Consider the following 6262-nt stretch of genomic DNA (forward strand, 5'->3'; position numbering starts at 1 on the left):
GTAGCAGTAGAGTAAAAGAGGGGTTGGCGGGTGGTGGGTGGGACACAATGCAGATAGCCCGGTTAGCCAATGTGCAGGAGCACTGTTTGGTCGGCCCAATTGAGATAGAATGTACATGAATGTATAGTTAAAGTGACTATGCATATATGATAAATAGAGAGTAGCAGCAGCGTAAAAAAGGGGGGGTTGGGGGAGGCACACAATGCAAATAGTCCGGGTAGCCATTTGATTACCTGTTCAGGAGTCTTATGGCTTGGGGGTAAAAACTGTTGAGAAGCCTTTTTGTCCTAGACTTGGCACTCCGGTACCGCTTGTCATGCGGTAGTAGAGAGAACAGTCTGTGGCTGGGGTCTTTGACAATTTTTAGGGCCTTCCTCTGACACGCCTGGTGTAGAGGTTCTGGATGGCAGGCAGCATAGCCCCAGTGATGTACTGGGTTGTACGCACTACCCTCTGTAGTGCCTTGTGGTCAGAGGGCGAGCAATTGCCATACCAGGCAGTGATGCAATCAGTCAGAATGCTCTCGATGATGCAGCTGTAGAACCTCTTGAGGATCTCAGGACCCATACCAAATCTTTTTAGTTTCCTGAGGAGGAATATACTTTGTCGTGCCCTCTTCACAACTGTCTTGGTGTGTTTGGACCATTCTAGTTAGTTGTTGATGTGGGCACCAAGAAACTTGAAGCTCTCAACCTGCTCCACTACAGCCCCGTCGATGAGAATGGGGGCGTGCTCGGTCCTCTTTTTCCTGTAGTCCACAATCATCTCCTTAGTCTTGGTTACGTTGAGGGATAGGTTGTTATTCTGGCACCACCCGGCCAGGTCTCTGACCTCCTCCCTATAGGCTGTCTCGTCGTTGTCGGTGATCAGGCCTACACTGTTGTGTCATCTGCAAACTTAATGATAGTGTTGGAGTCCTGCCTGGCCATGCAGTCGTGGGTGAACAGGGAGTACAGGAGGGGACTGAGCATGCACCCCTTGGGAGCTCCAGTGTTGAGGATCAGCGTGGCAGATGTGTTGTTACTTAACCTCAACACTTGGGGGCGGCCCGTCAGGAAGTCCAGGATCCAGTTACAGAGGGAGGTGTTTAGTCCCAGGATCCTTAGCTTAGTGATGAGCTTTGAGGGTTCTATGGTGCTGAACGCTGAGCTGTAGTCAATGAATAGCATTCTCACATAAGTGTTCCTTCTGTCCAGGTGGGAAAGTGCAATAGAGATTGCATCATCTGTGGATCTGTTTGGGTGGTATGCAAATAGAGTGGGTCTAGAGTTTCTGGGATAATGGTGTTGATGTGAGCCATTACCAGCCTTTCAAAGCACTTCATGGCTACGGATGTGAGTGCTACCGGTCTGTAGTCATTTAGGCAGGTTGCCTTTTTTGTTCTTGGGCACAGGGACCATGGTGGTCTGCTTGAAACATGTTGGTATTACAGACTCAATCAGGGACATGTTGAAAATGTCAGTGAAGACACCTGCCAGTTGGTCAGCACATGCCCGGAGCACACGTCCTGGTAATCTGTCTGGCCCCGCAGCCTTGTGTATGTTGACCTGTTTAAAGGTTTTACTCACGTCGGCTACGGAGAGCGTGATCACACTGTCGTCCGGAACAGCACTATGCTCTCATGCATGCCTCAGTGTTGCTTGCCTCGAAGCGATCATAGAAGTGATTTAGCTCATCTGGTAGGCTCGTGTCACTGGGCAGCTCGCGGCTGTGCTTCCCTTTGTAGTCTGTAATAGTTTGCAAGCCCTGCCACATAAGATGAACGTCGGAGCCGGTGTAGTATGATTCAATCTTAGCCCTGATTTGACGCTTTGCCTGTTTGATGGTTTGTTGTGTAGGAGATAGAATAATGGTCAAAGATAAAAGTTTTTTATTTTTTATGTTTAAGTCAAAATTAAACATAATAAAAAGTACATTTGAATGACACTGAGGGGCAGTGTTTTTGCAACTAATGCCGGTTTGCCTGAGGCTGATGCCGTGCAGGTGTTTGTACACATGCATATATATGCACACACTCTCATTCAAATAAACACATACAAGAACACACACATACATGTGATAGTGCCAGACATGCACACAAACATATACAGTTGACATTGCTGTTATGATTTTAGTTGTCCTTGATGTCCTTTGTTGTAAATTTATTATTTTGTTTTATTATTATTTTTGCATTGTTGTTTGCTGTTTTCTTCTGTCTTTTCCTTTTTTCTCTTTAGTTCATTCTCTTGGTTGTTGGTGCATTGAGGGGTTCTTGGGGGTGGGGAATGGAATTAATTGTATTTTTTATTTTTCGTCTTGGTGGGGGACTGTGGGGTCTTGAATGGTTGAGGGACAGCTATTGGGGAAATGTGGGGGGGATCTTGGAGGGTTCGGGTTCACGTTTTTGGCCTGGTGGTAGATCGGTCAACGCGCCCTTGAACAGAGCATGGATGCTTCTGTGTGTCGCTCTGAATGGGAATCTGTTGGATGACTGTTATGATGTAGTTGTTGAGCGGCTTCACTGCAGGTATATTGTATGTTTAGAATATTCAACTCTTTTCCTAACCTAATTCTCCTAACCAGCTATGTTAAATATCCTAACCTGCTACTTGAATTATCCTAACACACTATGTTAATTGTCCTAATCTGCCAAGTCAATTTTCCATCTATCCACAACTGTAGAAACCATCTGATAAACCATCAGTGTCACATATGGGTGTCACATATGGAGTGATTTCAGTGCCAACGGATTTGTATTTGAATTACATAATTTAGAATTTGATTTATATATATATAAATGTAATACTATACTTTTGAAATTGCAATGCACAAATTGAATCATTGAATTCATAAATTTAACTTGTATTTAATTATTTGAATCTAAATTCAATGAATATTGCATTCGGTTTTAAAATACAATTAAAATGTAATTGAATATTAAAATTCAATATTTAAATATTCAGTTTTAAAATGGTGGATATTGCATTCAATTGTCTGTGAATCAAGTTTACAAACTATAATTTCAAGTTTATCCAAGTTTCAAATTTTCAACTTCTCAGATGCATTCAGATTCAGTTTTCAAATTCAGTTCTCCGAATTGAGGTTCTTAACCAGAGACAACATCCTGATACTTTTCCAGCCAGGAAAGGTTGAGGATACAGATACAATCGAACGCTCTCTGTGGTAAACACGTTTCTGGCAGTTTCTGAAGCCAATGTGGCATGTTGAATGTATTTTCTTCCTATGAATTTGGCTCTAGCATTTGAACCGTTTGGGCTATAAGCTATTATGACCCCATTCCTAAAAGCTAAGACTCTGGAACAAGGACGTCCCTTCTATTCCCCTCTATGATGATCACAGGCCACACAGGACAAGTTAAGAGTGTGATAAAAACTGCAATTTGCCCCCCATAAGAATATAGTTTAATAGCATTGTCATAGCCCTTCTAAGGATAGCCTTTCCACACATTATGAATATTTTAAAACTTTAATAAGTTGATTTGTTTTAACTTTAATAACCTGGGAATTATAGTTTATTAACCTGATTCACAGACAATGACTGCAATATCTACTATATTAAAACGGAATATACATATTGAATTTTAATATTCCATTAAATGTACATTTAATTTTTAAACTGAATGCAATATTCATTCAATTTAGTTTCAAATCTTTAAATAAATACAAGTTACATTTATGAATTCAATGATTCAATTTGTGCATTACAAATTCAAAAACCTTGCATTCAAATTCGGGCTGTTGTTACATTTGTATCAGCGGCACAATGTCGATACATTGTATCATTTCACCTCACCGGTGAGAGTGAAGAGGGAATGCAGCAAATCTTGGAGAACAGTGGAAGTTGATGAAAGTTCTTATTTATTGTTAAACTACAACCAATGCAGTTCTGCTCTTTTTTGTGTGATAAAAAAACAACATTGTCCAGTCATGTTACCTACTGTAGCTGGCTAAAAATCTGGTAATTGCCCATATGGCCTGGATACCTCCAGGAGATGTGCTTCAATGGTAAGATTCATATAGGACTAATCTCTTTTTCTGGTGCTCCTAAATATCGTTTGGTGCTCCTACATTTGTTGGGAGCACCATTGCTAGTTAAAAGTGAACTTGTAACCACATAATATTTCCAGAGTGGGATCGATGGGGCACATTTGTAAGTACACTGTTTTTCAAAGTACTTTGCACATAATTGACCAGTGAATCTATGGATTTACAAACAATCTATCCATTGAATATGACGGATAGCCATGAGTTCATAAAATATGTGTTCACGTTCCTTTAACATTTTGGTAACATTTTATATTAAGTTCAAATCAAATGTATTGGTCACATGCACTCCCAAGCTCTTATCTAACAATGCATTTTTAAGAAAAAATAAAAAGTTGCTGGTATAGCTGTGTAATTACACTAACATTGTGGTATAACCAATTGCAGATTTCTGGAGGATCTGGTGGAGTGGAAAGAGCTGTGCTACATAACATTTGGTTTGGACTATTCTACAGTAAAAACAAGTTGTAAATTATTTTGTTTCAGTTAATGTAACATGTTACAAAGGAACAATATTCAACTGCCAGCTGTGTGTGTGTGTGTGTGTGTGTGTGTGTGTGTGTGTGTGTGTGTGTGTGTGTGTGTGTGTGTGTGTGTGTGTGTGTGTGTGTGTGTGTGTGTGTGTGTGTGTGTGTGTGTGTGTGTGTGTGTGTGTGTGTGTGTGTGTGTGTGTGTGTGTGTGTGTGTGTGTGAGAGAGAGAGAATATTTCAAGAACATTTATTTAGAACAAGGAGCTCCCCATTTTGGGACTCCTCTGTGGATTGATGATGATGCTTCTCCTTTTCTTCATCTGCATTGAGGATAGTAAAATAAATTATAGCCTACTGGAGGAGAAGTCAGCCACCTTACAGTAGATACACCAGGTGGAAAGTCATGTAGCTAATATGTGAAATAGGAGGGCATTGGCCTTGTCTTACCATAGAAAGATCATGGTGAGCATGCAAGTGTGTTAGGACTTTGCCAGTGCTGTAACTGAGTTCTACCCAAACTCCTTGATTCTATCATACTGAAGAGCTCAATAACTTGACTGGGACCACCTCACCTGTCAGAGGCGTGCACAATTTATATTGTAAATCTGTAATGGCAACAGATAAGAAACATCTGTCCAGCAGTAGCAGACAGGATGGGGCAGAAATACCTCCATGATACCTCCACGATATGGCAGGGCTGGCAAACTATCACAAATTACAAAGGGAAACCCAGCTGCGAGCTGCAGAGTGACGCGAGCCTGCAAAATGAGCTAAATGCCTTCTATGCTCGCTTCGAGGCAAGCAACACTGAACCATGAATGAAAGCACCAGCTGTTCCGGACGACTGTGATCTCGCTCTCGCTCACCGATGTGAGTAAGACCTTTAAACAGGTTAACATTTACAAGGCCCCGGGCCAGATAGACCAGGGGGCAAGTGTCTTCATTGACATTTTTAACCTCTCCCTGACTCAGTCTGTAATACCGACCTATTTCAAGCAAACCACCATAGTCCCTGTGCCCAAGAACACCAAGGTAACCTGTCTAAATGACTATGTCCCATAGCACTCAAATCTCTAGCCATGAATTGCTTTTAAAGGCTGGTCGTGGCTCACATCAACACCATCATCCCAGACATCCTGGACCCACTCCAATTTGCATACTGCCCCAACAGATCCACAGACGATGCAATCTCTATTGCACGCCACACTGCCCTCTCCCACCTAGACACCTGTGTGAGAATGCTCTTCATTGAATACAGCTCAGCGTTCAACACCAGAGGTGAGGTGAGGAGGGCCCAAAGTGAAAATGTTGTGGAAAATCGAGAGTTAATATTATGCATTCAAGTGCTAGTCAGAGCTAGGAAACTCTGAAACTTCCGACTTTGTAGGTTGAATGCAGCATGTGTAAAACTACACAGCTTGGTCTCATACACTAGAGGTTACATAGTAAACATAAATCCAGGGCACTCAAATGAATACCATATGTTACATTTGATATGGTTACATAAGACAGAAGGAAAAGGAAAGGCGGGTGGTTGGTTGTTTGATTTGGTTGGATGGGTGTATGACATGAACATCTAGCAACCCAAACGCTGTGTGTTTGAATCTCATCACAGACAACATTAGCATTTTAGCTAATTAGCAACTTTTCAACTACTTGCTACTTTGCAACTACTTAGCATGTTAGCTAACCCTTCTCCTTCCCCTAACATTAACCCATTAACCTAACTCCTAACCGTAACCCTAACC

This window comes from Oncorhynchus masou, chromosome 32, assembly GCF_036934945.1.
Source record: "Oncorhynchus masou masou isolate Uvic2021 chromosome 32, UVic_Omas_1.1, whole genome shotgun sequence".
Lineage (NCBI taxonomy): Eukaryota > Metazoa > Chordata > Actinopteri > Salmoniformes > Salmonidae > Oncorhynchus > Oncorhynchus masou.